This window comes from Neofelis nebulosa, chromosome 3 (genome assembly GCF_028018385.1).
Source record: "Neofelis nebulosa isolate mNeoNeb1 chromosome 3, mNeoNeb1.pri, whole genome shotgun sequence".
Lineage (NCBI taxonomy): Eukaryota > Metazoa > Chordata > Mammalia > Carnivora > Felidae > Neofelis > Neofelis nebulosa.
The window spans coordinates 206,819,446-206,830,079 of NC_080784.1; the positions used below are offsets into that span (position 1 = coordinate 206,819,446).

A 10,634-nucleotide genomic window follows, 5' to 3' on the forward strand; every position below is an offset into this window, starting at 1 on the left:
GAGCCTGGAGCCTGTTTCCGATTCTGTGTCTCCCTCTCTCTCTGCCCCTCCCCCGTTCATGCTCTGTCTCTCTCTGTCCCAAAAATAAATTAAAAAAAAAAAAAAAACGTTGAAAAAAAAAAAAAGTATTAAAGAAAAAAACACCTAAGGTTTGACACAAGGGAGGCCGATACTGTGGGAGTGGGAGCCGCGGGGAGAAGCAGCTTCCTGTCCAGGCTCACACCAAGTTCCTTGTACCTGAGGCCATCCGCGTGAGTGAGTTCATCAGGATCATCAGAAGGGGCTGACAGCTCAATACTAATCAAGCCTTCCCACCGTTGTGAATCGATGTAGCACGGTGAGTGTGTCTGATGCCGATTTCTGAAGCTTGTGAAAGTGAGAAGGAGGAAGATAGATTCCTGTGCATGGCATATGCCTCTAGGAGACATTTGGAGTGAAATTGGTGTAAGACTAGAAGAATGCACTATTCTAGAATTTTTAAAACCCTTACCAAGGAGAAACAGGGATGTTACCAACTGTGATTGATCACAGATCTAATCACAGATCATCCGAGTAGTAGTGCCCCCGTCTAGGAGTTTTAGGAAGTTGTTTCTGTATTTCAGGGCAAAAAATTGAGCTTGAAATGAGCGTGCGCAGCTTTGGAAAACTGTATTATTTAACTAGGTTGTCTTGTTCTCAAGTTTCAGAAGTTTAAAAATAAAATACTGTTAGGGGCGCCTGGGTGGCTCAGTCAGTTAAGCGGCCGACTTTGGCTCAGGTCATGATCTCGCGGTCCGTGAGTTCGAGCCCTGCGTCGGGCTCTGTGCTGACAGCTCAGAGCCTGGAGCCTGTTTCGGATTCTGTGTCTCCCTCTCTCTGACCCTCCCCCGTTCATGCTCTGTCTCTCTCTGTCTCAAAAATAAATAAACGTTAAAAAAAAAAAAAGAATTTTTAAAAAATAAAATACTGTTAAAGTTGAAAGGAAACGTGGTTTAGAGTGGAATCAGGTGGCCAGCAGGGGGAGCTCTCAGCCCTACCACTCCGGTCAGTTGCAGCCCCAACAGGAAGGGACGCACCTTGCAGGTGGATTCCACTGCAGCTACCGCTTTACTAACCCAGTGGGAGGAAGGAAGGTTTCTTCCTCCCCCAGCAACAACCCAGGCAATGAGAGCCAGCCACGGCCCAGCCAGTGAGAGACTGTCATAACCCAGCCAGTGAGAGACTGCCGTGGATCAGCCAATGAAAAGCCATCACACTTCCAGGTCCCAGTTTCCTCCAGTGGACTTTCTGTTTACAACAGCCCTCCTTTTCTCCATAAGAGAGCCTCCTGGGGGCATCTGGGTAGCTCAGTCGGTTCAGTGTCCCACTTTGGCTCAGGTCGTGATCTTGGGGCTAGTGGGTTCGAGCCCCGCATGGGACTCTGTGCTACAGCTCAGAGCCTGGAGCCTGCTTCTGATTCTGTGTCTCCCTCTCTCTCTCTGCCCCTTCCCTGCTCACACTTTCTTTCTCTCTCAAAATAAATAGACATATAAAAATTAAAAAAAAAAAAACTAGAAAAGAGTCTCCTGTACCTTATTCTCACTTGTCTATGGTTTTTCCTTGGATCACTTGTCCTGGATTGTAGATTTCTGCTATTCCCGAATAAACCCAGTTTTGCTAGTAAAATAGCTGGTGGTTTTGGTTTTAAGGTTCATGCGTTGCATTCTAAGTTGTCAATGAAATAAGTCCTCATTATCTTTATGCTTTTTCCCAACAGGAAACGCCTTTTAAACATTCAGAGAGACATTAAGTCTTTCCTAGAGTAACAGAACCCCCCGACGTTTTTTTGTAGAGATATTTGACAAACAACATTGTGTGTAAGTTTAAGGTGTACAATGTATTGATTTGACACACTTATATTGTAATACGACTGCCATTTTAGAATAACTATCATTTCTTCTAGTGTTGGGAGCAATTCAGGTCCAATCACCTAGCAGGTTTAATGCTCATGATACATTTTTGTTGTCTATAATCACTGCACTGTGCAGTAGGTCTCTGGGACTTACTTACTTCCAAGCTCCAAGTATGTACCTTTAAAATTTTTTTTTTAACGTTTATTATTATTTTTTTTTTTTTGAGACAGAGAGAGACAGAGCATGAACGGGGGAGGGTCAGAGAGAGGGAGACACAGAATCTGAAACAGGCTCCAGGCTCTGAGCTGTCAGCACAGAGCCCGACGTGGGGCTCGAACTCACGGACGGTGAGATCATGACCTGAGCCGAAGTCGGCCGCTTAACCGACTGAGCCACCCAGGCACCCCCAAGTATGTACCTTTAAACAATCTCTCTCCCATTCCCCCACCCTGCAACCCCTGGTAACCATTTTACTCTCCGCTTTCATGATTTCAGCTTTTTTAGTTTCTGCACATAAAAGACATGAATCATGACGTATTTGACTTATTTCATTTAGCATAATGTCCTCAAGGTCCATCCATTGTTGACAATGGCAGAGTTTCCTCTTCTCTCATGGCCAAATAGTAGTCCACTGTGTGTGTGTGTGTGTGTGTGTGTGTGTGTGTGTGTGTGTGCGCACACACAACATCTCATCATCCATTGACGGACACTTAGGTTATTTCATATCCTGACTATTGTGACTCAACTGTCCCTCCACAAGGGCATGTGTGTTTCTCTTGGGTATCCTGTTTTCATTTCCTTTGGATGTATACCCATAAGTTGGATTGCTGAATCATGTAATAGCTCTGTTTTTAATTTTTGGAGCCACCTCATACTATTCTCAATGGTGGCTGAACCAGTTTACAGTCCCACAACAGTGCACGTCCTCACCATCGCTTGTTATCTCTTGTCTTTTTGATGATGGCCATTCTGACAGGTATGAGGAAATATCTCATCATGCTTTTAATTTGCATTTCTCTGGTGATGTGCCTGTCAGTTGTTTGGAAGTCTTCTTTGGAAAATTCAGTTATAGTCCATTTAGTTTCTCTGTCCATTTTTTTTTAAAGTTTATTTATTTCAAGAGACATAGAGTCAGTGCGAGTGGGGGAAGAGCAAAGAGGGAGGGAGAGAGGGAATCCCAAGCAGGCTCTGTGCTGTCAGCGTGGGGCTCGATGTGGGGCTCGAACCCACAAAACTGTGAGATCATGACCTGAGCCAAAACCAAGAGTCGGACGCCCAAGTGACTTAGCCACCCTGGTGCCCTCCTCTGTCCATTTTTAAGGTGGATGGTTTGGGGCTTTTTGTGGTTGAGTTTATGATTTCATTACATATTTTGGATATTAACTGCAAATGTATGGTTTACAAAATTGTCTTCCATTCTGCATATTGTCTTTTCATTTCGTTGATGGTTTTTTGCTGTGCAGAAGCTTTTCAGTTTGGTGTTGTCCCACTTGTTGATTTTTTTTCCTTTTGTTGTTTGTGCTTTTGGTGTCATAAAACAAAATCGTTGCCAAACCAATGTTGAGCAACTTCTTCCCTGTTTCCTTTTAGGAATTTTAGAGTATCAGGTCTTATGTTTAAACCTGAGGCATTTTGAGTTACTATTTGTGAGTGGTGTAAGGAGGAGACCCTATTTCATGCTGCTGCCTGTGCTCATCCAGTTTTCCCATGTTCTGAGTAGACTGCCCTTCCCTTCCTGTATGTTCTTGGCTCCTTATCAAATATTAGTTGACTGTATATGTGAGGTTTATTTCTGGTCTCTATTCTGTTCCGTTGGTCTATGCGGCTATTTTTATGCCACTACTACACTATTTTAACTACTATAGCTTTGTAGTATAGCTTCAAATCACAGCCAACTTTTATAGAAGGATTTCTACTCAACTGGAGAACTCTCCATAAAAGGATCTTTAAGTCTCAGTTGTGAAGCATGGCCTCCAAAATGCACTGGTCATAATAGCTGGCAAAAAGCAGGGTAATGGAGGTGTATCAGAAAACTCTGAACTGCTATTCAAGGCTCCCAATGTCTTTTTTTTTTTAATTTTGAAATATTTATTTTTGAGAGAGAAAAAGAGAGTGCGAGCCTGGGAGGGGCAGAGAGGGAGACACAGAATCCAAAGCAGGCTCCAGGCTCAGAGCTGTCAGCACAGAGCCCGACAAGGGGCTTAAACCCACAAACCATGAGATCATGACCTGAGCCAAAGTCGAATGCTTAACTGGCTGATCCACCCAGGAGCCCCAAGTCTTAGTGGATTTTTTTAGAAGATAGATATAATGCAAGGTATCTTTCCGACCATAACAGAATGAAGATTGAAATCAGTAATGGAAGGAAAACTAGAAACTTCACAAAATTATGGAAACTAAACAATCCACTTTTGTTTTTTATATATCTTTACATATACATATATATTATATATATATATATAAAACTTAAATACAAACTCAGATTTTAGAAATTGTACAAATAAAGCTAAAAACATTTCACATATTTATGATTAGTTTTGATATTTAACATCTCCTTTTACTGTACCGACTTAAAATGTTTCCATTTACTGATGAGGACCAGATATGCCCATCACCATCTGAGCAACTTGCAGGGGATTTATGATTTCTTCCATGTTCTCTCGTCTCAAAACTCAACTGGTTCAAGTCTTGAAGCTATTCTGGTTCTCACAGGTATTTCTGGAATAAAAGGAATGTTTATGGCTGAATTCTTCATTTTATGCTTATAAGCTGTAAGTTTGTAGAGGCTATAAATATAGTCAACAACTTTGGACTTTAAACACCGGAGGCTCAATGTGTTGTCCAAACAGCACATTTTTAAACAACCAATGAATCAAAGAATAAATCATGAAGAAAATTAGAAAATAATCAAAGATGAATGGAAAAGAAAACACAACTTACCCAAACTAATGAATTCGTTGACAGTGGTGCTTAGGGAAAATTTATAATTCTAAGCACATTAAAAAGATGAGTGATCTCAAGTCAATGACCTTAACTTCACAACTTAAGGAATTAGAGAAAGAACAGACTAAGCACAGAGCTAGCAGAAGAAAGGAAAGAGTAAGGATGAGAGCAGAGAAAAATGAAATGGAGGATAGAAAAACAACAGAGAAAATCAAAACAAAATTTGGTTCTTTGGAAAGACCAACATAATTGACAAAACTGCAGCTGGATGGACTAATCAAAAAAGACAAGTTACTAATATCAGAAATGAAAGTGGAAACATTCAAACAAATGTGAGAGAAATAAAAAGGATCATAAGACAGTACTATGAATGATTGTACACTGAGAAACTGGATAACCTAAATGAAATGGACAGATTCTTAGAAATACAAAACCCACCAAGAATAAATCATGAAGAGACAGAAAGTCTGATTGACATAATTAGTAAGTAAATTGAATGAATAGTAAAAAGTCTCTTGACAAAGAAAAGCCCTAGAACTGATGGCTTCACTGGTGAATTCTACCAAACATCTAAAGAGCTAACACTGGGGTGCCTGGGTGGCTCACTCAGTAGAACACGGGACTCTTGATCTTGGGGTTGTGAATTTTAGTCCCACATTGGGTGTCGAGATTATTTGAAAATAAAATCATAAGGAGCACCCAGGTGGCTCAGTCAGTTAAGCTTCCAACTGTTGATTTCAGCTCAGGTCACGATCTCATGGTTCATGGGATCAAGGCCATGTCAGGCTCCAAGCTGACAGCACGGAGCCTGCTTGGAATTCTCTCTCCGTCTCTCTCTGCCTCTCCCCTGCTTATGTGCTCTAAATAATAAATAAAGTCATAAAGAAACACAATAAAATATTTTAAAAAATTAAATGAAGAAAGAACTAATACCAATTATTTTCAAACTCTCAAAACATTGAAAATGAGGGAACGTTTCCTAACTCATTCTAAGGTTCCAGGGAAACTGCACATCCACAAGCAGAAGAATGACATTGGAGCCTTACCTCATATGAAAAAATTAACTCAATACGGATCAGAGACCTAAATGTAAGACCTAATACCACAAAACTCTTAGAGGAAAACATAGGACTAAAGCTTCCCAACATTTGGCAATGATTTCTATTTTAAAAAAAATTTTTTTTAATGTTTATTTCTGAGAGAGACAGAGCATGAGCAGGAGAGGGATAGAGAGCGAGCGAGACACAGAATCCGAAGCAGGCTCCAGGCTCTGAGCTGTCAGCACCGAGCCCAACGCAGGGCTCGAACTCACGGACCGCGAGATCATGACCTGAGCTGAAGGTGGACGCTTCACCGACTGAGCCACCCACGCGCCCCAACAATGATTTCTTGGGTAGAATAGCAAAGGCACAGGCAAAAACAAAACAAAACAAATTACATTTCATGAAAAACTTTATGTGCATCAAAAGACACTCTCAACAGAGTAAAAAGGCACCCCGCAGAATGGGAGAAAATATTGGCAGATCACATTTCTCATAAGGGGTGAAGATGCGGAATATGTAGAGAACCCCTAAAGCCCAACAACAAGGAACTTGACTCAAAAATGGGTAAAGAACTTGAACAGACCTTCCTCACAGAAGTTATGCAAATGGCCAACAAGCCATGAAAAGATGCTTAACAGCGACAGACGTCAGGGAAACGCAAGTCAAAATCACAATGAGGTCCCACCTCACACGTGGTGGAGTGGCTGCTACCTGAAAATAGCAATCGTTGACGGGTGTGGGGACTGGAACCCTGCACACGGTCGGCGGGGATATAAATGGTGCAGCCGTGTGGAAAACAGTGTTGGGGTTACTCGAAGAATTAAAGAAAGATGTGTGTCGCGTGTTCCAGCAGTTCCACTTCCAGGCATTTGCCTGAAAGAATTCCGAGCAGGGTCTTGAGGAGACGTCTGCACCCGCTGTTCACTGCAGCATTATTCACGATAGCTAAGAAGCAGACGCAACCCAAGCGCGCGTGGACAGATGAACGCATTACGACAAACGGCATGTCATTCAGCCTCAAATGAGAAACGTTCTGACACCTGCTGCAACACGGATGAGCCTGGAGGACGCGATGCTCAATGGAATGAGCCAGTCGCAGAAAGACAAATCACGTATGACTCCACTGGTATGAGGCCACTAGGGAAGTCAGATCGTAGGGACAGAAAGCAGAATGCTGAGTACTAGGGGCTGGGAGAGGGGGTTGGAGTCAGTGTTCGACGGGGACAGAGTGTCCGTTTTACAGGTGGAAAAGAGCTCTGGACGTGGAGGATGGGACACTAGGAATGTATTAAATGCTACTGAACCATGTAGTTAACAATGGTTAAGATGGTAAGTTTCATGGGATTTATATCGTATTATAATAAAAAATTGAAGGGGGAGGGGAGGCAGGCAAAACGGGGGAGAGTGGGAGGTGGAAGCTCCTGGGTATGGAAGGAACCGGTGGAGGGGATGAAAGGTGCCGCGTAGAGGATACGTCGGCGGTGCTGTGATGGCGTGGTGTGGTGACGGGTGGTGGCCACGCCTGTGAGCACGGCGGGACCGAGACGGGTGGTGGGTCACTGACCATCATGCACCTGCACCTAATGCCACGTGGGTGCCGGCTGTACTTCGCTTTTTAATGAGAGCAGTCAAAGGGACAGGCTCTGGCGCCAGGCCCTGGGGTCTGAGCTCCGGTGAGACCGTGCGGGTCTCTGGGCTTTCCAGCTGGACGCCAGCTTTCTGAGCCATGGGATCTCTCTCTCTGCCAGGCGGCACTCCTGTCCCGCCCCCAGCTCTTCCCATCAGGATGTCCCTCTGCGCCCTTTGTGCTGCCCCCAACTTTGCAAGCGCTTGGCACAGCCCTTGTCCGGGAGGGTGCTCTCCGGCCTCGGCTCCGCAGGCCCTGAGGGGGAGCCCAAGGGGTGCAGGCCCCACCTGGGTGAGTGGGCTCCCTGCGCGCTAATGCCCGTGCTAGCCACGTGCCGTCCTCACCTGTCAGCTCCAAGTTCTGCCGGCGCCATCCTGCTCCTGACTGTGGCGGTCTCACCGCCACCCTGCGGAAGTGAGAAGCAGCCGCGGGTCTCTTCTCTCCCACAACAGCCACGTTCCTCTCCGGAATCTACTTTATCGTCACATCCTTAGCTCTTGGCAAAGTTCAGAACAAACAGACAAACAAAGGACATTGATGTGACACCGTTGTGCCAAATCTGGCGAAATCTCAGTGGCAGGGTTGGAGCAACGGTCACTGCAACTGTCTACACCTTATGTGGAGGCGTAAGTCCTCTCTGAAGGTCAGTGTCAATGCCCAAGGAGAGACGGGTAACGTGGTCAAACCTGTGATCGCACCTGCTGCGTGCTGTGATCCCGTCCGACACATTTAGTGGGGATGATACTCCGACTCCTTCAGCTCATTGGGATTTCCTGGCTTTTTACTACAATAAAAGTGGCTGTGTCACTGTCGCTAGCCGAGAGCCCCTTCTGCATTCTAAGGGTAATGACTCCTTCTAGATTTTCCACATTTCACATGGTCGCTCTTTGAATTCTGATTTTATTTCCATGCTAAACCGCTAATGCACCTTGACGGGTTTATTTCGTTCACTTCAGTTCACAGGCAGAGTAGTAGTTATGTAGCCCCTTTCGAGCAGGTTGACAAGACAGCCTCCGAGGACCCTCTCCCCGGTGGAGCTGTGGACACTCCCACATTTACGGTTGGCGTGTTCGTGCGTGGAGCCCTCTTCCTCACCGGGGATCAAAGCCGCGTGGCACTGCCTTGCAATGTACATGTGTCTGTGGACACCAGACCCAGTACTTCCCTCGGTGTCCGTCTGGGGTTACGCTTGTCTCCATGAAAAAGGAGTCTTCAAGGCCAAGGGGCCATGCCCATCCACATGCCCTCTCCTTTTCTAGAACCTGCTCCAGACGCCTGTGGCTGTAGAGCCCCACTTAACCAGTCTGGAGCCTGCTCCTGGGGCCCATGAGGGCTGACCCTGACCACTCACCTGAGGGTGGACGGCACAGTGAGTGGGCCCACTCCTGAATTTTAGAGCTGGCTAAGGAATTGGAGAAGTGCAGGGGTGGCCACGTTAAGCAGAGCCAACCGGGAAAGAATGGACAGGTCCTGGACGTCATTATGGAGGCCACCACGCGGGCAGAGCGCGTGGAGACGGAAGGTGCAGCAGCACCAGTGACAGGTGAGGACAGAGATGCCAGGGCAAGACTGCACTCAAGAAATCTAGGCCTCAGTTTGGTGTTGGATTCTTAGCTGTGACACCAAAAGCACTAGTAACAAAGTTAAAAAAAAAAAATAGAAAGATTGTACTTCACTAAAATTAAAAACTTTTGTGCATCAAAGGACATTATCAAGAGAAGGCAACCTACAGAGGGGAGAAAATGTTTGCAGATCATACATCTGACACAGATAGATAAGGAACTCTTACAACTCAGTGACAAAAGGACAGACAACCTCATTAAAAAGTGGACAAAGCACTTGGACAGATGTTTCTCCAAAGAAGATTCACAGGTGGCTGGTAAGTACATGGCAAGATGCTCAACGTCATCAGTGAAGCTGCTCAGGACAGCTGCTCCAAAAGATGTCACTTCCGCATATTGGTCATTTGCACCAAAGGCACTTGAAAAACAGCAGGTGCAAGAAAGGCTGTGACCCCCCAATAAGACTCTGACCCCCCAAACAAGGCTCTGACCCCCCAAACAAGGCTGTGACACCCCCAATAAGGCTCTGACCTCCCCAAAACAAGGCTCTGACCCCCCCAACAAGGCTATGACCCCCCAACAAGGCTGTGACCCCCTAAACAAGGCTATGACCCCCCAACAAGGCTCTGACCTCCCCCCAACAAGGTTCTGACCCCCCCCAAACAAGGCTCTGACCCCCCTAACAAGGCTCTGACCTCCCCCAAACAAGACTCTGACCCCCCAACAAGGCTCTGACCCCCTAACAAGCCTCTAACCTCCCCCAAACAAGACTCTGACCTCCCCCCAAACATTTCCTGCTGAAAGCAGGAGCGGGGACTCCATGTGGAAGGCAGCCTCCCCCCCACCCCCCCCACCCCCCCCCAACCCCCCGCACCAAATGGAAAGAAACGTTCTTGTCACCGGAGACGAGGAGTCAAGGTGAGGGGATTCTATGTGGATAGACCTTGTTAAAAGCTTTCCTCTGCCTTCACCCTCCGCACACCTTTTAGCTACGTTCCCACAGTCGCTTCTCTTTGTTTACCTGCTTTATAAACACCTAGGCCTCGTCACTTCTTTGGATCTTTATTTTCCTGTGAGGACTCCCATGGACATGTAAATTTTAATTAAGTCAAACATATATGCTTTTCTTCTGCTACTCTGGCTCAGGTCAGTCCTAGTCACAAACCCTAAGAGGGTGATGCATACATTCTACCTCCCATACCTTAGTCACTGGGGAAATGCGAAATGCAAATCAAAACCATAATAGAATGTCACTTCACACCCACTAGGACATCCATAATCCCCAAAGGGCAAATAACAAAATAATCCCAAGCCAGAAAACAACAAGTGTTAGTGACAGAGTGGAAAGCAGGACTCTCTTACTTTGCTGGCGGAAATGTAAAATGGTGCGCTGTTTTGTGGAAAACTGTGGAGGTTCCTCAAAGATTCAAACATAGAATTACATGATCCAGCAATTCCACGATAGCCAGAAGGTGGAAACAATCCAAGTATCAGCTGATGGGTAAACAAAATGTGGCCCATCCCTACAAAGGAAAATTATTCAGCCGCGCAAAGGAACCAAGTACTGACACCTGCTATACACACACAG

The 10,634-nt window shown here is 45.6% G+C and overlaps 1 long non-coding RNA gene across 1 annotated transcript; it reads left to right on the forward strand.

Moving 5' to 3' along the window:
• The first annotated feature begins 3,199 nt into the window (after window positions 1-3,199).
• Window positions 3,200-8,300, forward strand: LOC131507923 (uncharacterized). The gene is made up of 2 exons (XR_009259823.1): window positions 3,200-7,186; window positions 7,937-8,300. It is a non-coding gene; the product is annotated as an uncharacterized LOC131507923 (long non-coding RNA).
• Window positions 8,301-10,634: the final 2,334 nt, after the last annotated feature.